The following is a 24,721-nucleotide window of genomic DNA, read 5'->3' as shown; positions in this document are numbered from 1 at the left end:
TTAGGCGAGTTGTGCCGCATTTTTTTAAATTTTCAATACAATTCAGAACCACATCATTACTAATCTGATCTACCCATACACTATTGAATTAGTCTTTGGTCTCTGTTGTTCACTTAAGGTTTTTGAGCACCAGAAGAACGACATTTCGATTTACATTGTCAAACGCGTAATACATTGTAAAAGTAGGATAACATGATTAAAATGTTCTTCACAGTTTTGTTAAACATTGTTTTGAGGGAGTAATTTTTAAATGACACGTTTGCTGGTACACAGATCAAATACGACTGTTTCCACTGTCTCTGTTGAATGTACGTCCGAAACAAGTAGCCGGAAATGAGGCCTTTGTGCCAAATCCGGAAGTAAATACCGTATAAGTGGGTCAGCGCATAGAAGGTCAATACATTCTGCAGTAGAGGTCACGGCCAAGACTGAGAGACGATGCCCATCAAATTTCGGCGAGTTGCGCAACAGGTTGCGGCGCTCTTGCGGAAAGCAGCACTTGAGTCATGCAACTTCTGTCCGGATATATAGATACGGACGCTGCCGGTAACGGTACCCATTCCTCTCTCAGCACTTGGAGAGGAGCACCAGCGCCGCAGCCCGGTCAGCAATGGGATGGATATACGTGCCCCGTCAACAGCAGCGTCAACGACGCCGCAAGAACCGTAAGTCCGCCAAGCCGGCTCTGCATCCGTAACCTAATTGTAACGATCGCTCACTCCCACCGGAGGACAGCCGTGTCGCAGCTCTCCACTGCCTAGGCTAGGCGGTTCATGGCGCGACTTGCTGTTACGATTTGTTAGGCCAGACTCGCATAGTCGGAATTGTTATGTATGCCTGCTTCTGCAGTCAGTTTTGCAATATAGCGCGCAGCGAACTTCGACTTCCGCGTTATCTTCTAATATCGATTTCACAGGCTGGCTATGGAGTTTAAGTGCTTTCACTTTTGTTTACATGTCTCGCTTTTGTGAGTCGTGTTTCCGTTGACAATGACTATAAGTCCACCTATGTTTAAGGACTCTCCTTTGACTACAGCGCTGCCCTGAATTGATTCGAGCACAAATCAAAAGCTTTCTATTACCTTCCCGTTCCAGTACAGTGTTTTCTTAACAGCTACAGTCACAAACACCACACGCTATCACCGCTTCGGCTGTAGATTGCATCCGTCTTCAGATCTAAAACAGAGAGGAAAATATATTCTAAACTTAATTGAAATATAACTGTCATATATTTTCTTGTTTACACGAAAACAAGGTGTCGGATGACAATTAAATTTTGTTTTGTTTACATGACATTTCCATTTTCTTATTTACCTGTCAGTCGCAATTTAATCATGTTTAGATCTGAAGACTGTGACAGTGCATCGCTTAAACTGGTCATAGAAGTTCGCTACCTTGTTATTATTACCGATAAACAAACAACATACAAATATTGCGAAAATTACGCATCTTTCGTTCTTTTTACAATCATATTGTTGTTGTTGTGGTCTTCACTCCTGAGACTGGTTTGATGCAGCTCTCATTGCTACTCTATCCTGTGCAAGCTTCTTCATCTCCCAGTGCCTATTGCAACCTACATCCTTCTGTATCTGCTTAGTGTATTCATCTCTTGGTCTCCCTCTACGGTTTTTACCCTCCACGCTGCCCTCAAATACTAAATTGGTGATCTCTTGATGCCTGAGAACATGTCCTACCAACCGATCCCTTCTTCTAGTCAAGTTGTGCTACAAACTCCTCTTCTCCCCAATTCTATTCAATGCCTCCTCATTAGTTATGTGATCTACCCATTTAATCTTCAGCATTCTTCTGTAGCACCACATTTCGAAAGTTTCTATTCTCTTCTTGTCCGAACTACTTATCGTCCATGTTTCACTTCCATACATGGCTACACTCCATACAAATACGTTCAGAAACGACTTCCTGACACTTAAATCTATACTCGATGTTCACAAATTTCTCTTCTTCAGAAACGCTTTCCTTGCCATTGCCAGTTTACATTATATATTCTCTCTACTTCGACCATCATCAGTTATTTTGCTCCCCAAATAGCAAAACTCCTTTACTACTTTAAGTGTCTCATTTCCTAATCTAATTCCCTCAGCATACCCGATTTAATTCGACTACATTGCATTATCCTCGTTTTGCTTTTGTTGATGTTCATCTTATATCCTCCTTTCAAGACACTGTCCATTCCGTTCAACTGCTCTTCCAAGCCCTTTGCTGTCTCTTCAAGTTCATTTCCAGTAGGAGACGCCATACGACCTTGGCTTGAATAATAATCAGGCGCTACCTGAAATCAGCTGCAGTGGAACATAATTATGTTTCACAAATGAGTTAGCGTGACTACTGTTGCAATCCTTTTATGAATGCATTCATATTTTCATCGCATCACGGAATTCAATGATCCACTTGCTGAAATGAGTTTTTGTTGTTGCTGTCATCGATCTGAAGACTGGTTTGATCTAACTCTCCACGATAGTCTCGTCCAAGTCTACATAAGTACGAGAACACCGAGCGAGGTGGCGCAGTTGTTAGCCCACTCGACCCACATCCGGGAGGACGACGGTTCAATCCTGATTTAGGTTTTCCGTGATTTCCCTAAATCGCTCCAGGCAAATGCCGAGATGGTTGCTTTGAAAGGGCACAGCCGAATCCTTCCCCGTCCTTCCCTAATCCGATGAAACCGATGATCTCGCTGTCTGGTCTCCTCCCCCAAACAACTCCAACCCAATTACGAGACTACTGCAACCTTAAAGCAAAATCAAAGTTTTTGCGTTGTTCGTCGTCACACAGAGCTTCTGTAGTGTGTAAAGCACAGGACCTGCATCCGCGAGAAGTTTGATTCGAAATCCTGGCTTAGTCCTTCTGTGTTTCCCTTACCTCAGATTAGTTCAGGCTAGTGTTAAGTTGAATATGTAACGTCTCGGCATATTCTTATTAGTCTAAGCAAGTGATCTGTTCTAAAGACATCGAAGTTGACGAGACGTTAGTCTGTAACCCTTTTCACTATGCCATATATCAGCTACTGGATTCGTATCCATCCTGGTCGCATATCCTATGCAGTTACGATAAAGCTTTTGTGCTATGTTGGCAGTTACCATTAAGGGATATATCATTATGCATGTTGAGCACCTATACCTTCGGTGTCTGCTATGGAGCAAAAAGAGAAAAAAGGAATTCAGTCACCGTAATATGTCACGAATCTTGGCTATTCTGCCAGAACTTTCATTTGCCCTCACTGCCAGTTTCTAGTGAATGTACTAGACCATTGACCGCCCTAGCTCTCGAGGATCAGTAGTCTAACGGTAACCAGCGGTTACGTGGTGCAGTATAGTGTCTGCGATTTTGCAAGTGACTGACGTTGCTCCGCGAGGAAGGAACTACGAGCCAACAAGGCACTTCCTACAGCCGCTGCCCGAAGAACGAGTCAGCAACCAAATCGTCCATTGACTGTACTCTATATAAATTCCTGAGACGTTCGGAATTTAATACTGGAGATTGTTGTACAACCTCGTGTTCATAAAATGGGTTCCAAACCTTCTCTTCGCCTTAGTTCCCAAATTCCGGCAACAGAAATCCCTGCAACAATAGAAGCGTCTCTTCTCGCATAGACGACAGCAGGTTAGCAATTTCGGCCACTTCAACGTCGCTAAAAAATTGTTGCTACAGCTCACTTCAGAAATAGCGCCGCGCGCGGCTGCGCCTTGACACGGTTCGCGCGGCTCCCCTTGTCGGAGGTTCGAGTCCTTCCACGGGCATGGGTGTGTGTCTTGTCCTTAGCGTTAAGTTAGTTTAAGGTAGATTAAGTAGTGCGTAAGCCTATGGACCGATGACCTCAGCAGTTTGGTCCCATAGGTACTTACCACAAATTTCCAAAATTTCAGAAATAGCAATGTCAAGTTCTGGTAAATACACGTAAACAAGTCGCAAGGTAACCTCCACTGAGACGTGCATTCAGGAACTCCGTGAATGTTATCAACAAAGAGATAGACGAAATCAACGTCACAAGAGTACAGTGAGCTTCAGAAACATATTTTGCCTTGCACGTAATGACAAAATGGTTCAAATGGCTCTGAGCACTATGGGACTCAACTGCTGTGGTCATTAGTCCTCTAGAACTTAGAACTACTTAAACCTAACTAACCTAAGGACATCACACACAGCCAGGCCCGAGGCAGGATTCGAACCTGCGACCGTAGCAGTCGCACGGTTCTGGACTGCGCGCCCAGAACGCACGTAATGACATCTCAGACAAAGTGCGCGATAAGCAAGCTACGTCCGCTATTCACCGAAAAATTTCTTACGCGAGCTGTTGAGAAACAATGAATTGTGATAAGCGTTGATCTAAAGACTTGGCGAGATTTGCACACACCCTTCTGATAAGCTACGTCACTTTTGAAAAGGTCAGATTGGGATTTAAGAAATATCACAACTATGTGCTATATCTTCTTTTTATTGCTGCCACAGATTCTAGCTAAACAAAGAGATTCATAAACTGAACGGCATTTTAAGAATCGCTGATAACGTACATAAAAAATATGAACTGCTAAAACAGTTTGTTTGTAAAACGTTTTTCATGTTCAGTTTGGAATACCATTGCACAGAATTCGAAATTTTCTCACTGATTGTCAGTGATTTATTAATGCAGCTCTACTATGACTCTGCCTGTGTGTTTTGATATTTCAGTATTAAAATCGCGCTTATTGGAAGAATCCTGACGAAACGCCCGTTCTTTCTTCATCTTTTCCATTAGTCCTGTCGAGTAAGTGTCCCAGAATGAGCAGTAACTCTTAACAACCGGTCAAACGAGTGTTTTCTAAGCCACCCGTTTTGTGAATCAGTTACGTCGCTTAGGACTTCGGACTCTTCTAATAAATCTCTGCCTGGAATCTGCTTTTCCAGTCCCTGGTCATTTCGCTTAAGGTCATTCCGGACGCTTACTACTAGATATTTTACGGCAGGTGATATTCCTTGTGATTTATAGCCAACTGCACAATGGCACATTAATGGATCTCCCTGCTCATTCAAGTGCATTACTATACACTCATTTACGATGAATCTCAACTGCAGGGCCCTGCAGCAAACAGCAATCCTCTGCAGATCATTCTCCATCGCGCTGCAGTCACCTGGCGATGTGACAGCTTCCTGTCAGTTTAGTTGCCTGCGTGTTCCATGAACCGTAACTGCGCTCTAGCGTTATGTTACGCGTAGGGTTTGTGTAGAATTATAGTACATTTTCTTAGTGAAAAAAACATGCTGAGCATCTAAGTTATTCTCTGAAGCTACTTTTTGGCATACTGTGTTTTACACACTTAATGTGTTCAACATCTCTCTCTCTCTCTCTCTCTCTCGCTCTCTCTCTCTCTCTCTCTCTCGTTTACACACACCTACATATACAGATACACACACACACACCTAATTCACAAAAAACTGAAAAACAAGGTAACAGGTGCCAGTGCTGCCTAAAACCATCACCTATGGAATAAGAACTGTTGTGTTTGCCAAAACTTATCGTATCTGTTGTGCATTTCCCCTTAAGACTCGCGGTTCATAATAAAGAGTATCGTTGCTCTTCTTGGTAATGACGTCACACACAACATGGCCGACATTTGTTTACAAGACATTGTATGTAGTAAGGACGTATCTGGCGTTTTTTTATTGTGAGTTTTTAATTAAATTATAGAGTTTGATATATCAGATGAATACTGTGATTGCCGGCCAGTGTGGCCGAGCGGTTGTAGGCGCTTCAGTCTGGAACCGCGCGACGGCTACAGTCGCAGGTTCGAATCCTGCCTCGGGCATGGATGTGTGTGATGTTCTTAGGTTAGTTATGTTTAAGTAGTTCTGAGTTCTCATGATGACCTCAGATGTTAAGTCCCATAGTGCTCAGACCCATTTGAATACTGTGATTCACCAACAGAAACTGAAAGTACATTAGAAAATTGTCGCGAGACAAAATAAGCATGCAAAAAATGCTAGTGTTAGGCCTCAAATTAGTTGTGAACATGACAGTGGTTTCTGCAATGCTGCCCGTTTGTTACCAACTGAATTTCAAGAGAGTTTTAATTTTTATGTTTATAATATCAATATCTTTCAAAAATTTACACAGGAACGAAAGTCAAAGCATACATGTAGGAAACGGATGTGTGATAATGATAGATGTTCGCGGATTACCTCCTTCTCACCTGCAGACTTTGTTGTAGAGTAGGTCTTTAATATTTTCTGCGTGGTGATGGCATTGCTGCAAAAGTGCAAGGGAATGCCATTTAGTCCATTGTTCAGATTGTGTGTAAGTGAAAATAACGAGTAAAGTATTTTGCGAAATAAATATATACTCATTAATTTGCCTTGCAATATTTCGAAACTTTGAAGTCAGTAACAGTTCAAAGTAAGCCTTGAAGAGTGTAAACTGCAGTACAGAACACTGCAAATTAAATATTCAACTATATTCTACTGTTTGTAGTAATATAAAGTAACTCCAGAACAACAGTTACCATAAGTAACGCAATTTTCTGTCAGAAGGCACCAAATCAATTTAGACTTGGCGTAATGTGTCCCAACATCTGTCTGAATATAACAACAAAGCTACAAAACATATTCTGATGCTACTGTAGTTGTAAAACTTTTTGTCTCTCCTGTTAAGATTTTGTGGATACGGTACCTTTTACCTTTTGCAAATGAACTTCTCATATGTGGTCTGCTCCACAGAAGACTTGCTAATACGCTAGGTGTGCGAGAAAAGTAATGAGATTGACAAAACTCCGAGCGATCTGACAACACTGTGTTGTTCTGCTTGTGTCGACCGATATGTTCATCTCTTCCAGATGCTCAGTCCGAGTTTCAGATCTGCACAGCCGTCACGTGAGTTTTGAGAGAGCCTTCAGTGAAGTTATGTTTTTGTCGTGTGTTACGAAAATGGAACAGCAGAATTTAAAGCAATGGTATGCAATCAAGCTTTATGTGAAACTTAGGGAACCTGCGAGTGTGACATTTGAAAAGTTGAAACAGGCCAAAGGGGAACATTCCTTATCAAGAGCACAAGTTTCTTTGACGGCGATAATACTATTGTTTGAGAAAAATAAAAACGGTGGCAGATAAAAAATCATTCTCATTACTTTTCTCACACACCACGTACAAGATAGAGAAATAGAGAAAGAAACTGAACAATTGCCAGATGGATATTGTTTCAGTTTGTGTATGTATAGACAACATCGTCACCGAAGAGCCTTACGGAATGATGATTATTTTTTTGTTATTTTCAGACACGCGTCTAAATGGCTAGAACACATTGAAATTCCCGCTCCACACTACCTCAACACATCGCTAGGGGTGACAAACCAGCAGCTCGTCTCCGCTTAATCAGTTTTCTTCTCCCTTATTGTTTTGGCGCCCCTGACGATGTGTTGTGGTACTATGGAGCGGGAATTTCAATGTGTAGTAGTAGTGTAGACGTGTAGTTGCAAACTAAAAAAAAATTGATTACGGAGCTTTAGTTTTTCGAGATGATAATTAAAACTTTATGACTATTCCTCGTAGGTAATGAGTGGGACGCTGAAGGGAAAACGGATCAGTCATTTTTGTTCATTTCATTTCCGCAACTATAGTGAATGTAGTCCGTGTAGAGAGCTGTGTTCCTACCGGAACGCCCACGCGCTCGTGCGGTCTGATGCGTGTACACTTGTGACGTAACTGGGGACAGCCGATGACTCACGTTGTGCAATGCGCTGCGTCCCCGTGTGTCAGATACCACGAAAGCGGAAACTGCACGCAACGTCACAGCAGTCAGCTGACTGGCAGAACTCCTCTGGCGCCATTCGCGAGGCTACATTCGTTCACACGTCGTGTTAATAGTTGCGCCGTCAGTGCGGCGGATTGCTAAACGAAGGGGCACGGGTTCGATTCCCGGCCGGGCCGAAGAGTTTCTCCCTTCGGGGACTGGATGTTGTATTGTCCTTAAGTTCGTATCGACATAAAGCCAATAACTTAATAACAAACAAAAAAACCACCTTGATGGAGGGTCTTCTGGGATACAGACCGAGACAAATTACACACGAACAGGCAGAAGCAGTCCCGGCAGGCTGCTTCTCTAAAGTATACTATCAAAAAATTCTAATTAGTGCTACCTTGCTACCAAGGATCATTCTGGGAATTACTTCTATATGCATATAATACACATGTTAGGAAGTAAGCAGCTATTTTAAGAAAAGTCATTACTCATCGTAATAAAACACCCGGCTGCTGTTTTTATCTTCTATTTCAAACGACGCTTTTATGCAACAAGACAGAACACTTATCAGTTATGTACTGGGATAGTCAGATTCCGTTTAATGCCAACATTATAGTTACCCGAAATTTCATATCTGAGTCCAAATATTCTGACAAATTACGGAAGGAGCATTGAAATGGTTCTCTTATTCTTTCTGTTTAAATATGTGGAGTTTTCACGTTTAAATATGTGGAGTTTCCACGTCACCTGTCGGATGTCTATCGGTACAGTACCAGAATATAAAATTCAATTTTGAACACGAGACGATCATGCATAGCCTATGTGGAAACTGTAGTAACTGCTAGTGCTGTGATTGTGAATTCCACAATACATACTAAAATCAGCCCTATTATTAACCACAAATAAACAGCGTCACTTTATTGCTGCAATATACTTTCTATATTCATATTACTCGAACTCATTATATCGAGCCCTCAGAGGACCACTATCCTTTGTCAGGGGAGAGTAGTGTAAGAAATGTAACAGTCTCGTCTTTTAACGGAAAGTGAATTAACAATGCGTGACGTTCTAATAATGTTCTCACTGATGAGACATACCGAGCGATCCGAGCAGATACTAAATAAATTTTTTTAAAGACATCGCATTCGCCGTTGACTGCAGAAATTGTTTATTTCGCAATTGCTGTTTCGATCTTTCGGCCATTTTCAAGTGGTACAGCAAAAGATTCTACTTCAGCACATATGAGACTTTAAAATTCTCGGACATGTTTATATGTCATCGTCAAAAATAGGGCTTTTCGCCGTAGAAATACAGTAACATCAGACCAGTGCGGAGCTCTGTACATCGTTAAATGTTGCGAATGTTAACATCTTTCACGCAAAACGTTACAAATAAATGTTGTAGCACACTTTTTACAAGTAAACTAAGGCCTTTTGTAAGCAAAATTCCTATTAACGCGAAATTTGTCAATATAAAAATCTCACATCTTATCAAGGCTATTGGTAAACGATCAATTCAAGACACAACGCCTGTATAAGCGTAGAAGATTATTTTAATAGCACCGTCGAGGTTGTACACCCACATTATTCGGTCAGCTAGAGGAGGACCCTTAGTTCGATGTGGACTACGAACTACAGTGTAACGCGCCATTTTTCACAGTAGAAAGTCATTGTCAAGAGTGTAAGAAGTGGTAAATGACAGGAAACATGCTATGATAGACTGGAAATCGAACTCTAAATATTTGGAATGGCAGTCTGACATTCGATTTTATCGTATTCGTTGCATTCAACTCAATTCTTTGAACGACGCAATCCCATTTTTTTTTTTTTTTTTGTATAATTGTACTGTATGAGTGGCTATTCAAACAATGTTGAATACAGAATAACAAATAATCGTTTTACCTAACACAATAAGAACAAAATGTGTTTCTAATATTGACAAGACGTACACTATCTTATCACAAATATCCGGACACCCCTATGTCATGCGGAACTGACCACTAGCAATGTGACCCAGCAATATGAAAATAGGCTATTGTGCTGGCAATAGAGAAGCATTAACAACAGAATCGTTCAGTGGTGTCGAACGTGGAGTAGTCATTGGATGTCACGTGAGAAACAAATCCACCGGGGACATTTTCCACCCTTTCGAAGTTGCCCAAGTCCACTGTTAGTGACGTGACTGTGAAGTGGAAACGCGAAGAAACAACCACTGCGAAACCAAGACCATGCGCATCTCATGTGCTGACGGACATAGTCGGGAATAGTCGAGCTTTGCGAAAGGTGGTTGTAAAAAATCGCATCAAATCAGCAGAAGGTATCACCCCTGAGTTCCAAAGTGCTAACGGCTAACACAGTGACTGTGCGTAGGGAGTAAAGAAGAATTGGGTACGATAGTCGGACAGCTTCTCGTAATCCACACATTCTGTAGTCAACGCTAAACGATGTCTGATGTGGAGTAAAGCGCGACGGTCCTGGACAGTAGAGGAGTGGAAACGGATGATTTGTAGTTATGAATCCGATGGTCCCCTTATTGCGCTGATTAAAATGGTTAAGTGCGGAAAGATATAAATACGTTTGACAGTGTTGTGAACTGGTATAGTAGAGGAACAGAACAGAGAAGATGGTTGTTTGTCTCTGCCCGACAATGCATCCTGTCATAAAGCAGCATCTGTGAAGCAATGGTTGTGGACAGGAAATGGACTGGCCAGGCCTGATTGGCGACCTGAACCCAAAGGAAAAGTTTTGCAATGAGCTACAGTGTCGACTTCCTTCCAGACCCCGCCGTCCAACATCATTAGCTTCTCTGGTTTTGGGTCTTGGGGAAGAAGGAGCTGCCATTCCTCCACAGACCTTCAGTCATGCGGTTGGAAGTATCCCCAGCAGGGTTCAAGCGTCATAAGGGTGAAAGGTGGAAACACAGCATATTAATGTCCACTAATAGGTGTCCGAAAGCTTGTGAGCACATAATGTATATAATTAGGCTGCTAAATACAATGATCTGCCAAGCGAAACATAAAGTACATGGAAGAAATAAAGACATAGCATACTAACTTGATGATACCTTTTGATACAAACTGTCTTGCCATGTGTACGGTACGAGTTCCGTATTCAAGTGCAGACGTCATTTATCAGATCGCTGTAACCACATTGTTTCTCACGTTTCTGTATGTTTTGAAAACATAGTAATTCGGCAGATTCTTCCATTTTTGAGGAACTGATAGTAATGGTGTGACTGAGTATTTTAATATACTCTAAATCAATAAGGATCTTGCCTCTGACGGGTAATGAGAGAGCATGTTAATAACAAAAGGTATCAACTGCGTATGATTCAACGAAAATGTAAAATTTACCTAGCCTCCAGTCTATCTGCGAAGGCGGCTCTGTATCAGTAACTATATCTGGCGTAAATATATGCAGGTTTTGAATAACTCATTTGTCACTCTTAAGAAGCTCTTAACGTTAGTTGACATTTATGGATTCGGTTGCTGGGTGGTAGATCTGGTCCCAATTGAGAAAATCAGGAAGGGATTTCCTGTTTCGCCTTTTGCCTACAACAATGGTAAACCTGCTGAAAACCTCTGTCCGAACTGAGTGATTAAAAATTTTGCTTCCAAAGCGCCAGAATTCCTTCAATTTGTCTGTTTCGCCGCCTGCCAATTTGAATGTTAAATTTATCGCTAATCTCATTTCTGCTAATCCTCATTGCTTTCGTCCGTCTTCGGTTAACTCTCAAACCACAATGTGTGCTCATTAGGCTGTTTATTCCATTCGACACGTCCTGCAATAATTTCTCTCTTTCACTGATGACAGCAATGTAATCAGCGACTTTCGTCGTTGACATTCTTTCACCCTGGTTTGTAATGCTACCCCTGACCTTCTCCTTAAATTCCATCATTGCTTTTCGATATATAGATTGAACAGTAGGTACGAAAGATCACATCCCTGTATTATACCCTTCTTTGAATATCTGTTTATTCGTGTAAGGGAGTGAAGTCGATGAGTCGCTCTGTGTGTGCAGCGTTCCTGACAGTGAAAATGGGAGGACTATGAAGTACGATGTAATGACAAATGTTTTTGCGATTTCTCCTTTCTTTTTAAGAACTTCGTTCAGCATAAAAGTTAACAGTATTTTTCCCTTTTATTTTCAGGTGCCTTAGCCATCGGCGAGGCGGAAGGAAGAGGAGCGTTTCACACAGGTTGGTCTCCACACTGAACCCCTGAACTTCTAATTTTGCATGTCGAAATGTGAAACGAGATACCGGGGAAAGTGGCCTTTTATCGGGTACTGTTTTTAAATTTAAGACTGACAATAAATTAGCTTTCTTTAAATTAAGGAAAATGTGCTATACTATTACTAGGGAATATTTAAATACTACCTTTGCAAAAAATCTTTTGGTTATTTTCTTGTTCCGTAATCACAGAACAAAGAAATAAAACGTGTAGTCTTTTCCTCCGGAAAATATGGTTCCTAATTTCGAGATTTTGAGTTACCTTATTACTGGTCGTAAATAAACACTAAAATTTAACGACGAAATGTTTGTTTCGGAAGTAAATCGTGCTGCATAGTTGTCGGTTGCACCGCAGCCGTTTCAGCCACAACAAGAAAAATGTTTAGTCCTTGTACTTTTTGATATACTCGTAAATGATGCATTTAAAATCTTTCCAAGCATCATCGTCGACACCTGCACAAAGCTCATAACACCAACGAAAGCAACCGATGCATTTAACCAAGGTCTCTTTAGATGTACAATTGGTCGCAGTAAATGCACCTCTCGTCCTCTTCATATTCAGATGGCGAATCTTTTAATATGATTTCATCAACGCTCTAATCGGAGTGATCCTGCTGCTTCGTGACCCTCTGGTTCTTTCTCACGAGGAGCTTTTTTTGGTAGTCCCAGATGTCGAACGTCTATCTGATGCATCACATGAAGCCCTTGGCGTAAATTATGTTGAAGATGGTGTCTTTCCTGTACTCTTGGAATTTGCTTTCTTTTTTCCTTTAGCCAGGGACTGCTCGAAAGCGTATTTAAAAGGATATGACGTCTATAGCTTTTTTACCTGCTCTTGTTGACGGGTTTGATGGTGCAAGCAGAGGAGGCGTGTTGATTTTAAAAGTGGAAACCACTGTTTATTCCATCCCAGTAACTGTTATCGGCAGTGGCCCGGTTACAGCTTCTGAGGTCTCATCACCATATGTTGCAGACTGCTGAGGAGGAAAATCCATAGACGAAAAAACCAGGGAGTCACAAGGATAGATCCCACATATTTTGAAACTGTTTGCAGCCTCTTCTATTGCTGCGGCTCTGCAATATGCCCAACCTCTCAATGGCCCAATGTCTTTGTATCTGAAACACAGGAAATGTGGCATCTGGAATAAAATTCAGAACATGAGTTTGTATAAACTCATCCCAAATTTCGTGTAAGCGGAATAGTGCAACCTTTTACTACCCGGTATTAGGGACCATCCCTTAAGTCCATTTAGGCACAATCTGGCCCTTAAGCGAACTGCAGACGACACTTTTATAGACTAGCTAAGTGAGAGCATGCTTCAAACTACTGTCTCATATGAAATGCTTTGAAAGTACGTCTTACCTGGCTGGAGGAAGGACTTCCAACTGAATTCTGTACAAAATTTTTATGTTGACCACTATCCAAAAATAGCTGTGATGAACGAAACGTGAACAGCACCGGCACTAAACTCACAATGGCGTTTCAGAATGACCTTCGATGCTGATTGTCAGAGAGAGCTACAGAGTGCTACGCCAAGCAAGGGGGCTATCCAGACTACCCAGAATTAGGCAACCACCCCGAAAAATGGTTCAAATGCCTCTGAGCACTATGGGACTTAACTTCTAACCACCCCGAAATATGGGTGCTTTACCCTACTGCGCAGCGCTGTCGAAGTCTTTTGAGAAATTCTGATGATACGTAATAGTAATCTAGTTTATTATTGAGGAACCTGATAACGATAGAGAGCTGACGATTAACTGCTAGTGTCGTGGACCAACTCTTAGAGTAGGTGGCCCCGTCATTGCTTTGCTCCAAACAGTTAATGGTGTGACAATGCGGTAACTCTGCGCCCCCTTGCTGCCTGCTAAATAAAAGCCTGTTACTGGAACATGATTTTCAAAAGGTATCCTGCTGTGTGAGAGGCGATTCCTCCCGGCTGTTATCCATAAGCGCGACACACTTTTCCGCCAGAAGCTCGGTGAGAGGGAAACCTGTGCTTATCGGCCTGTGCCGGGAACAGAGAAAGTGCGGGTGGCCACTTCCCAGCTGGCGGCGTGAACAGCTGGCCCCGTGTAGTAACGCCGTCATATCAAGGCCGCGGCAGCACAACGTGGTCCAGAGCTGGTCGGAGGCAGGTTGGGCCGGAGCGGATGCAGGCAGCCATTGGCAGTTCTAACAACTTCGCCACTGATTCCGTGGCCACAGTGGAGAATCAGTGCTAATGAAACGAAGAAAACCAGTTCACTCTCTTATGAAACTAACAGTTATTTTCCTGCTCTGGAATTCTGAAGTTCCCAGGCATAAAATACATGTAATGGAATATGATTTATATCTTGAACAAAAATCAGTCTGCAACTATAAGTCGAGAGACACGAAAAGGAGGCGGTAGTCGAGAGGAGATGATGCACGGGTGTAGTCTATTCTCCTCGTTATTCAGTCTGTACAATCAGCAAGCAGAAAAGTAAATTGGGGAGAAATTTGAGAGCCAATTAAAGTTCAGGGAGAAAAAACGGAAACTTTAACGTTTGCTAATAACACTGTAATTCCACCAAAGAGGACAAAGGACTTTGGGAGATCAACTGACAGAGAAATGTATAGCGTCTAACGGAAGTAAAGGGAATATACAGACTGACAACAGCAACAAAATCTTTTTCTAAAACGACGAAACTGCTGATGTCGAATAAAAATTTAGATGTTAGGAAGTCTTTTCTGGAGGTATTTGTTTGAAGAGAGGCCTTTTTTTTGGAATCAGAATACGGACGATAAATAGTAAAGATAAGAAGAGAATATTAGCGTTTTAAATGTAGTGCTACAAAAGAATGTTGAAGATTAGTTGGACAGATCGAACAACTAATGAAGAGCAATGTAATCGAATCGGGGAGTAAAGTATTTTCAGATACAGACTGATAGGGCACCTCCCATAAAGAAACAGTTAATGTGTTAATCGAAGGGGTGTAGGGGCAGAAATTGTAGAGCAGGAACAAGACAAGCAGACTCAAATGGATGTAAAGTGCAGTAGTCATGCAAATACCAAGACTTTCAAAAATCTTGGAGAGCCGCATCTAACCACTATTCGAATCAATGGCGACATCATCTTGTTTTCCCGATCCACTTTTAAGCTCAGAGAAGGCCGCATTCACTGCTGTATCAAGAACCATACATGGTCCTCTGGGTCTAGCATTCTTACCAAGGCCCCCACCTCCCCTTTTCTAGTAAAACTACATTTCTGCCATTTTTTATGTCAGCTTCTACTCCACGTTCCTTGGGAACTAGCGGAAAAAACGAGCTCGGAATGGATGGGGTTTGCATAATGATTCCACGATAATTTTCCATGACCCTTGACACATGACTATTTCTACTTTCTTCCCAGAGAATTTATAAGATCGGAACACAACAGTTCCCAGGTTAATTATTTAAAACCAATTTTTGGCGGATTGAAGCAAGTTTATGATTTTGTTAGCTGGTTTAATAAGTGTGAAGCATTATTGAATAATAACTACCCAATGAGATTTGATACAGGAACTACATGGACTAAACGTGTGAGAAACCAAGCGCACTGTTGCTACATAAACCATATTAGCTATAGACGTCTGTATGTAAATAAGCCTAGTTGTTTGTCTGTTGGGCCACTTCAGACGAAATGGCACTACAGAAATGGCATTGTGATGACAATGTACGTTTACAGTCTCGAGCCGAGAGGAAAACTTCTTACCGTAGGCATGAGTGGCAGGAGAACTCATGTACCTCCCTCGGTTGGCTTTAAAACAGTCTTTTTTGTTGTTGTTTTTTCGATCAGTTTCAGCGCACCCTCAGCGACTACGTTCTTCGAGGGAGCCTACCTCACCATCCCCTCGATACGCCTCTGACTGTACCATCAGTATGAAGCGTCCTTGTATGCTATGCCAAATTATAACTTGCCCAAAAGGTACGGTATTGCAGTCCCTGTGTCGTTCAGAAGGGCGATACGATGTTCCTTCGGTCATGCATACACGTCTGAAGGAACTGGCGCTGCAGCGGCTTCAGCCGTTATGAACCAAAAGAAATGTATTCTCGGTTGCGAATATGGACAATCATCAGCTGTGTAAGGGAATGACGACAGTGAAAATTTCTGCCCCAACGGGATTCGAACTCGGATTTCCCGCTTATACCGCTTAACCAAGGAAGGAAATAGGCGTAATCCGTTGAATTAACAGGTTCACATCGCGAGCGATGCCTTACCTTAGGCCATCCGTGCACCCTTCAAGGCCAGATACAAACTTCCATTTGTCGTCAACCATGTGTCGACAACCTGCACTCGTACATCCATTATGTACATTCCGTAACAGGGGAGATATTTTAATCGAAAGTCGCTTGCCCAGTGTCGGCGTGCAGTGCATGTATCGTTCAGATGTACGATGCAGTGTTCCTTCGAACATATTTGCAAAGTAAGAACAGCGCTTAAGTCCCAGTGGTCGCTCAGTATTAACGAACCCCCTTAGTAGCGAATTGTTCTCCGTGCCTCGTCGTTCGACCGTTCGAGCGCTTTAACACACCATCAGGCACAAGTGCTGCGAGCGCAGAGGGGCAAACAAGCTGTCGCTATGTACCGCATCAAGGTTATGACCGCATGGATTTTTTCTCCCGTAACACTCGGTGCTTCTTTTATCGCCACTGAAACCTGTGTTATCTAACAAATAAATTTCTCTTTTAATAATAAGCTGATAGCGTTTAAAAAGGTGTATTTTAAGCCGTATGCACAGTATGTACTGTTTTACTGGATGGCGTTGAAACCAATCCTCAAACGTATTTTCTCGAACGAAGTATATTACTAATGAAAGACCTTTTTACTTCCCTTTCGTATGTCTGCAACGTGACCAACAACGAAAACAAGTATACGTTTCATATTGAAATACACATCAATCAATGCGTATCTACTGTTCACGGGGATGAAGATTGCAATAGTAACAGGAGCGATAGATGGAAAAAAAATTAAAAAAAGTAGCAGTATCTTTACAATAATCTTGCAGTAGCATGTGCTATCGTTGACTCGACTTATAGCCATACGCGAACATTTTTGCCTCTAGCGCCTGGAACATTTCGAACGTGGATGTATGTTTTTGCGTTGAATACTGTGTAAAAGTTGTGCAATACCGGCGCGTATCTGTTAAAGCGCTGAGCTGAACTGCAGCGGCTGACTTTGCGGTATGTTTTACCAGCTTCTGAAGCAATAGCGAAACGTTTAGTGCTTCAAACAGTCCTTCTAATGACGCTAATAAGAACGCAATTACGGCTTCACTTTGGGAGCAGCTTCTGAAGGCCCTTGGAAACTAGTGTAGACAAGCTCAAGGAAGCACTGAATAAAGGCAAGGCCTCCGGTCCAGATTGTGTACCAGTCAGGTTTCTTTCAGAGAATGCTGATGCAATAGCTCCATACTAAGCAATCATATACAACCGCCCGCTCGTCGAAAGAACTGCACGTAAGGATTGGAATGTTGTACAAGTCACATCAATAACCAAGAAAGGACGTAGAAGTAATCCGCTGAATTACAGGTCCACATTGCTAGTGTCTTTTTGCAGAAGGATTTTGGAGCATATACTCTGTTCGAACGTTATGAATTACCTCAAAGAAAACGATTTACTGACAAACAGTCACGGATTCAGAAAATATCGTTCTTGCAAATACAACTAGCTCTTTATCCACCCGAAATAATGAGTGCTACCGACATGGGATGTCCAATTAATTCGATATTTTTAGATTTCCAGATGGCTGGTGACACCGTTCCCCACGGGCAACTTAAAACCGCAATGCATGCCTATGGAGTGCCGTCTCAGTTTATGCGACTAGATAGATGATTTCCTGTCGGAAATGTCACATTCGTAGTAATTGACAGACAGTCATCGAGCAAAACGGAAGTAATATCTAGCGTTCCTCAAGGAAGTGTTGTTGGCCCTCTGCCATTAATAATCTATATAAACGATTTAGGAGACAATCTGAGCAGCCCTCTTCGATTTTTTGCAGACGATGCTGTCATTTACCGTCCGGTAAAGTCTTCAGATGATCAAAACCAACTGCAAAATGATTTAGGCAAGGTATCTGTATGGTGCCGAAAATGACAAATAACTCTAAATAATGAAAAGTCATCAACATAAGTACTAAATGAAATCCGCTAAATTTTGGTTACACGATAAATCACAAAAATCTAATGGCTGTAATTCAACTATATAGTCAGGGATTACAATAACGAATAACTTACATTGGAACGGTCACATAGATAATACTATGGAGAAAGCAAGCCAAAGATCGCTATTTCATGGCAGAACACTTAGAAAATGCAACAAGCCTACAAAAGAGACTGCCTACATTACGCTTCACTGCCCCCTTGCTGTGCGGTGTGGCATCCGCGTCAAAGGCGACTGACAGAGAAAAAGTACAAAGAAGGGTAGCTCATTTCGTATTATCACGATATAAGGGAGGAAGTGCCACCGATGTGATACGCGAATTGGGACTGCAATCATTAAAACAAAGGTTTTTTTTCGTTGCGGCAGGATCTTATCATTAAATTTAAATCAGCGACTTTCTCCTCAAAGCATGAAAATATTTTTTTGATGCCACCTACACGGGAGAAATGACCATCATCATAAAATATGAAAAATCAGGGCTCGTACGGAAAGATTTAAGTATTCGTTTTTCCCGCGCGCTAGTCGAGAATGGAACGGCAGGGAAATAACTTGAAGGTGGTTCAATGAACACTTAATTATGAATTGCAGAATAATCATATACACATAGATGTAGATGTAGAAGCAAGTTTACGGATAACACTATGACAGTTCTACGTGACATCTTGAATATGATTGTTTCAACTTTATTGCTGGAGAATTTATAAGCTCAGATCATAACTATTCCCACGCTAATAATTTAGAAGCCATTATTGGCGTTTATCTTGGGATTTGACGTTATCAAACAGACATAATATTAGTACCTTTATCACTGATCATTAACTCGGAACGGTGTCAAGTCTCAAACTCATATTTCTTTTATCTTCTACCTGCAACAGACCTCAGCCAATGTCACACAGCTAACATAGCTGGGATGAGGTGGGGGCCGCGCCGAAGGAGGGCTGGGAAGGAAAGGGACAGAAGAGGAAGGTGCAGGCACAGAGGGGGCACAAAAACTGACCAGAAAAAAAGGAATACAGAAGGACTCTTAATAATTAAGAGGAAGAGGTATTTTTCTTTTCAACCTACAAAAAGAAGCCTTTTCCTCGGTCAGAGACTGTAAATGCACTCTGTTGCCACAGTGCCGTTTCATCCAAGTACCATAATAAAGAAACAATTACTACCGAACAGACGTCTATCGCAATCGTAGCTTATCGTTTACGTGACAACAGTGCGCTTGTTACATACATCTACCTACACTACTCGGTCATAGAGTCCTATCTGCTGTTTCGCTACTGTATAGAAATCTGTAGAGTCGGCGTGTGGGTGTTAAAGCAAACATGCTGTTTGACCGAAGGCTTCCGATTTTAGCCTATTTATGCCGACTGAGGACTGGCGCGAAACTGTTCGAGCTAGTGTGCTTCCAAGTATTTAACAGAGTATCTTATCTAGTAAAATTGTGCGGCTGTTTTTCGTGCCAAATATAGCAGATTATTGATACAGCTGAACTAGTGGACCGAAACAGCTGCTTTCAACTTTCAGGTGAAAGAGCTAATTAAGAGCATTTCCATTTGAATATACTGAACGTTTTTCATTTTGCCTTTTTTTTTTTTGTAGTATGCTTACCCAGACATCGGAATAACTTTGAGAATATTTACGACGGTATCAGTGAACGCAGCCTTTGCAAATTAAAGAGGATAAAAACTACTTGAGTTCGAGTAGCAGACTGTTACATTTAGCTATCTTGTCGATAGAATATGGCATAGCTGCCAAACTTGACTTCGATCACATAATCAACGAGTTTGCTTCCCCCAGAACGAGGAAATAAAAATAAAATCATGCAGTAATAAAAACACAGTTCCTAAAAAGGAATGATTTCTCAACTCTTCATTATAACCCTTTTATTTCTAATTAGTAATTTATGTATTGTTAGAAATTTATGAGGAAGAAATGTAGTCTGTTCTTTGTTATACACTCCTGGAAATGGAAAAAAGAACACATTGACACCGGTGTGTCAGACCCACCATACTTGCTCCGGACACTGCGAGAGGGCTGTACAAGCAATGATCACACGCACGGCACAGCGGACACACCAGGAACCGCGGTGTTGGCCGTCGAATGGCGCTAGCTGCGCAGCATTTGTGCACCGCCGCCGTCAGTGTCAGCCAGTTTGCCGTGGCATACGGAGCTCCATCGCAGTCTTTAACACTGGTAGCATGCCGCGACAGCGTGGACGTGAACCGTATGTGCAGTTGACGGACTTTGAGCGAGGGCGTATAGTGGGCATGCGGGAGGCCGGGTGGACGTACCGCCGAATTGCTCAACACGTGGGGCGTCAGGTCTCCACAGTACATCGATGTTGTCGCCAGTGGTCGGCGGAAGGTGCACGTGCCCGTCGACCTGGGACCGGACCGCAGCGACGCACGGATGCACGCCAAGACCGTAGGATCCCACGCAGTGCCGTAGGGGACCGCACCGCCACTTCCCAGCAAATTAGGGACACTGTTGCTCCTGGGGTATCGGCGAGGACCATTCGCAACCGTCTCCATGAAGCTGGGCTACGGTCCCGCACACCATTAGGCCGTCTTCCGCTCACGCCCCAACATCGTGCAGCCCGCCTCCAGTGGTGTCGCGACAGGCGTGAATGGAGGGACGAATGGAGACGTGTCGTCTTCAGCGATGAGAGTCGCTTCTGCCTTGGTGCCAATGATGGTCGTATGCGTGTTTGGCGCCGTGCAGGTGAGCGCCACAATCAGGACTGCATACGACCGAGGCACACAGGGCCAACACCCGGCATCATGGTGTGGGGAGCGATCTCCTACACTGGCCGTACACCACTGGTGATCGTCGAGGGGACACTGAATAGTGCACGGTACATCCAAACCGTCATCGAACCCATCGTTCTACCATTCCTAGACCGGCAAGGGAACTTGCTGTTCCAACAGGACAATGCTCGTCCGCATGTATCCCGTGCCACCCAACGTGCTCTAGAAGGTGTAAGTCAACTACCCTGGCCAGCAAGATCTCCGGATCTGTCCCCCATTGAGCATGTTTGGGACTGGATGAAGCGTCGTCTCACGCGGTCTGCACGTCCAGCACGAACGCTGGTCCAACTGAGGCGCCAGGTGGAAATGGCATGGCAAGCCGTTCCACAGGACTACATCCAGCATCTCTAAGATCGTCTCCATGGGAGAATAGCAGCCTGCATTGCTGCGAAAGGTGGATATACACTGTACTAGTGCCGACATTGTGCATGCTCTGTTGCCTGTGTCTATGTGCCTGTGGTTCTGTCAGTGCGATCATGTGATGTATCTGACCCCAGGAATGTGTCAATAAAGTTTCCCCTTCCTGGGACAATGAATTCATGGTGTTCTTATTTCAATTTCCAGGAGTGTATATCAAACTAAAATTTGCAGAAGGGTAGTTTTACAGTAGGGGAGGAGAAGGAGGAGGGGGGGAGGGGCCGCTTTGGCAGTTCTGTCAAGGGCGCAGGAACACCTCGGTACAAAGTTGGAGAATAAATTGGAAATGCAGACCATCCCGTGACACGTAACGCCATCGGTTATCCAAGATCTTTCATTTTTAAGGTAACGCAGCGTATGATAAAGATCTCCGGTGACAAGGTCGTTAAAAGATAACGACTTGACATCAAAAGATCGAACCAGAATTACATAAGATGATACGTTAGTTCTACTGGGTAAAGCAATGGAACGCACGCTCATATTTGGTTTCCATATACCGCGTAAAACAAATACTGGGATGGTTCTGCCGAAAAGGTTATGGCCGACTTCCGTCACCATTCCTGCCTAATAGGAGCATGTACTCCGCTAAGGATTTTGTCGTCTATGGGACTTTAAATTCTGAACTACTTTCTTTCTTCTTTTACGTATTCATGTAATGAAATATAGGGGAAGACGAAGTGCAGAAATTGGAGCCTTCGCCCTTCGTTGTGCTTCGCAATAATTGCAGGTAAAAAAGAAGCTGTTCTGCATGACATATTTGTTAGAAGACAACAGAAGCAATCAGACAGCAATATGGAAGACCTGAAGCCACCACAGCATTTACCGAGCGAGACGACAAAGTGGTTAAAGCAAATACTTGCACTCGGATTCCAGTCCAGCAATCTAAATCCAAATCAGGTTCACCGTGATTTTACTAAATCCATTAAGGTGAATGCTAGGATGGTTTCATCGAAAAGGCACTGACAATCTCCTTTCCCATCTTTGCACAATTCCGAGCTTGTGCTCCGTCTCTAATGAGGTCAGTGTCGATGGGGCGTAAGACTCTGATCTTCGTTGGTTCCTTCCTTCTTTCGTTCGAGAGAGCGGCGTTCAAATTCCCGTCCGCTCAGCCCCGTTCGAGTTTTCCGGTGCTCCCCCAAATGAAATAAGGCGACTGTAGTACAGAAGCTTTGAAGAGGACACGACGGTCCATATACACGCTCCCCAAGCCACGTAATGGTGAGTGGCGGAGAGTCTTTCACTTCCTCCCTTCCCTGTTCCTTTCGCGAATACTGCGTGGAAAGAACGACTCTCGGTAAGCCTCCCTACGAGTTATAATTTCTGATTTTCTTATCACAATCACTTCGCGAGATGTATGCGCAAGAAATTAATAACCTATTGCCTTACTCTACTTGGAACTCTAGTGGCTAGCGTTGCTGCCTCAGGATCCCGGGGTCCTGGCTCGATTCCCGGCCGGGTTGGGGAGTTTCTCTGCCTGGGAACTGAGTGTTTGTGTTGTCCTCATCACTTCATCATCATCATCATTCGTGACAATGTCTATACTGGACTGTGGGAAAAAAATTGGACTGCGTAAAAATTGAGACTTCGTACGGGCGCTGATGACCGTGCAGTTGAGCGCCCCACAGTTCAAACATCATCATCTACTCGGAACTTTCTCTCTCGAAATTGTAGCAGTCTGCTTCTCCGCCAAGCACGGTCTCTGTCTCAGTCTCTGGAGCTCTATGAACGTCTCCATAACATTCTTGTCGTTATTAAACGTATTCGTGAAGAAACGGGCCGTACTTCTCGGGATCGTTTCTGTTAAACCCTTCTGGTAAGAATCCCTCATTAAACAGCAATAATCAAGGAGCGGACGAACGAGTGTTTTGTAAACTACTCCTCTTATGGATGAACTACATTCTCTTAGTATTTTCCCAGTAGATCTCACCGTGGGATCTCTTTCTCCTGCTATTAGTTTTTGGTGGTCATTGTACTTTAGGTCACTCCGGACGATTATTCGCGCATATTTGGTAGTATTTTGTCACCAATATTGTAATGTAGCTCTCTTCGCCTGTTTACACGCAGTACGTTACATTTATTTACCGTGAGGTTTCAAGAGCCAAACTATCCAACAATCGTTGACCCTGCGCAGACCTTCCTGCATTTTTCTAGTTTGCTGGTCTTGTAACTTCTTTACAGACAACAGAATTATCCGTAAACAGCCACACAGATCTTCCGACGTTATCCGCTAGAGTTCATTTACGCTTGTTGTAAACAGCAACATCCCCGTAAGACTCATTTGTGGTGTTTCCGAAGTTGTCTTTACGTCTGACGATATCGTACCATTAAGAACTACGTTGAATCCTACCTGCGAGGAAGTCGTGAATCCAGTCACAAATTTGACGCGGTATTTGGTATTCTCGAATTCTGTTTACTAAGCTGTAAGTACGATTGCTATGCATGACTGGACGCGACTTTATTTTCTGAGGGGAAAAAAAATGGAATTTCAATCGACGCATGGAAGTCAATGTTTTTATCAAACTTCTCAACTCACGAAGGAATTTCATAAAAGCGTCATGAACTGATGACAGGTTTCTCCTTTATAAGCATCGATACTTTAATGTGTCACTGTGTCAAAGACTTGGACAATCATTGTGACTGTCTTGAAAAGCGATAACTACCAGTGCAAGACTACAGTGTATCAGTGTGTGTTCTGTGAAATAACCTTAGTTTCTAAGCATTATTGTTACTCGAACCGTGGTAGTAGTAACGCTCTCTATAGAAAGATGCTAATGCAAAGTGAGATACATGTTCAAAGGGACTGTTGTGTTTGTTCGGTGACTCCTATTCGCTGGTGATGTAGGCCCAAGTATTGAGACTAGCCGCACGTTGACTGCATGATCTTCCTTCTGTATCAATAATAACGCCGCTAAGACTGCTGGCACATATACTCTCTTACTAGAAGTGGCTCTCAAATTATCCTGATAGTGGAAACCCTAATTGCTAATAGTTATTAGACAATTGCGAATACCCAAGCTCGGATGGTGATCAGAATCAGAGAAAGGCTGTTTTCGTCGCATCGGATAATCGATTATTTAGTTTAGCGTGTATCATTCAAATAATGCTGTTACGAATTTGATTATTTCGCATACAGCAGTGTGATTTTCACACATCTTGCTCATTTTTTGGACAGGGTTGTGAACTGCTGGTTTACGTTATAACAACAGTTGCGAAATTCGCCATTGTTTATATGTGATGTACAATTTAGTCAGCTGTTATTGAGGTTTTTGTACTGTTTTATGTTTCAGGAACGGAGGATACGTGGAGTGAGTGTAATATGTCACAAGAAGACTACGCAGAGTACGCCGAAAATTGGGACCGTAAGATGAGGATGGCTGGTTTTATAGG

General features: G+C 42.8%; 1 long non-coding RNA gene across 1 annotated transcript; it reads left to right on the top strand.

Annotated features, from left to right (window-relative positions):
• Positions 1 to 566: 566 nt before the first annotated feature.
• On the top strand, positions 567 to 24,721 carry LOC124799581. The gene is made up of 3 exons (XR_007017048.1): positions 567 to 665; positions 11,876 to 11,923; positions 24,622 to 24,721. It is a non-coding gene; the product is annotated as an uncharacterized LOC124799581 (long non-coding RNA).

The sequence above is a fragment of the Schistocerca piceifrons genome, chromosome 1 (assembly GCF_021461385.2).
Source record: "Schistocerca piceifrons isolate TAMUIC-IGC-003096 chromosome 1, iqSchPice1.1, whole genome shotgun sequence".
NCBI classification, from domain to species: domain Eukaryota; kingdom Metazoa; phylum Arthropoda; class Insecta; order Orthoptera; family Acrididae; genus Schistocerca; species Schistocerca piceifrons.
The sequence above is the reverse complement of the archived record's forward strand: the minus strand, read 5'-3'. Positions and strand labels throughout refer to the sequence as shown.